The 1,036-nt window shown below is 54.7% G+C and overlaps 1 protein-coding gene across 1 annotated transcript in view; it reads right to left on the bottom strand.

Annotated features, from left to right (window-relative positions):
• The window catches only part of LOC113941103 (sentrin-specific protease 1-like), a 6,082-nt gene extending 5,885 nt beyond the window's left edge, over window positions 1–197 (bottom strand). The window contains exon 1 of the mRNA XM_027632260.1: window positions 176–197. The gene's annotated coding sequence lies outside the window, so the exon portion shown is untranslated. The remainder of the gene's footprint in view (window positions 1–175) is intronic.
• Window positions 198–1,036: the final 839 nt, after the last annotated feature.

Here is a 1,036-nt window from a genome sequence, read left to right as displayed (position 1 = left end):
TCTCTCTCTGGGCACCTGGAATCCTGGTTCTCCAAGGACCTGGAATCCTGGATCTCTAAGGACCTGGAAATATGGGGACCTGGAATCCAGGATCTCTAAGGACCTGGAATCCTGGATCTCTAAGGATCTGGATTCCTGGATCTCTGGGCACCTGGAATCCTGGATCTCTAAGGACCTGGAATCCTGGATCTCTGGGCACCTGGAATCCTGGATCTCTAAGGACCTGGAATCCTGGATCTCTAAGGACCTGGAATCCTGGATCTCTGGGCACCTGGAATCCTGGATCTCTAAGGATCTGGAATCCTGGATCTTTGGGCACCTGGAATCCTGGATCTCTGGGCACCTGGAATCCTGACTCTCTGGGCACCTGGAATCCTGGATCTCTGGGCACCTGGAATCCTGGATCTCTAAGGACCTGGAATCCTGGATCTCTGGGCCCCTGGAATCCTGGATCTCTGGGGCCCTGGAATCCTGGATCTCTGCCAGGTTGGATGGGACATTCCAGACCCTCCAGCACCGGGGTGGGGACCCTCCTCCTCAGCCCAGACCCCCGGAATGATCCAGGGGGTTCCCTCTCTCACCTCCACTTGGAATCAAAGAAATCTGGGATGAAAGGAGCCAATTCCAGGCTCTGCTTGGACACAAAGGTAAAGAGCCACAGGGCAGGACTAATAAAAACCGGGATATTTCCAGGTTTTAGGGTTTTTTCCTTCACCTTTCCTGCCCTCGGAGCAGGATTAAGGAAGAAGGGAACAGGCATTGGGATGGAAGAGCCTCAGGAGGGGAACAAAGGTGCCCAAAAGGCTGGAAATTCCATCTGTCTGCTCGCTCTCCACATTCCCAGGGGGAAGGAATGACACCCCTGCCTCAGGCCACAAGATTTTAAGGATGAGATTCCCACCAGAGCAACGCTGAGATGAAGGAACAGCACCAGGAACCGCACAGGGGGCGTTCCCTGAATCCCGGATCAAACCCCCTGTCAGCCCCAGGTGCCTGGAAAAGGGAGCAGCTCCCCTTGGAATCACACCCTGGAATC

Source organism: Corapipo altera, unplaced genomic scaffold, assembly GCF_003945725.1.
Source record: "Corapipo altera isolate COAL_440 unplaced genomic scaffold, ASM394572v1 103743, whole genome shotgun sequence".
NCBI classification, from domain to species: Eukaryota; Metazoa; Chordata; class Aves; order Passeriformes; family Pipridae; genus Corapipo; species Corapipo altera.
The sequence above is the reverse complement of the archived record's forward strand: the minus strand, read 5'-3'. Positions and strand labels throughout refer to the sequence as shown.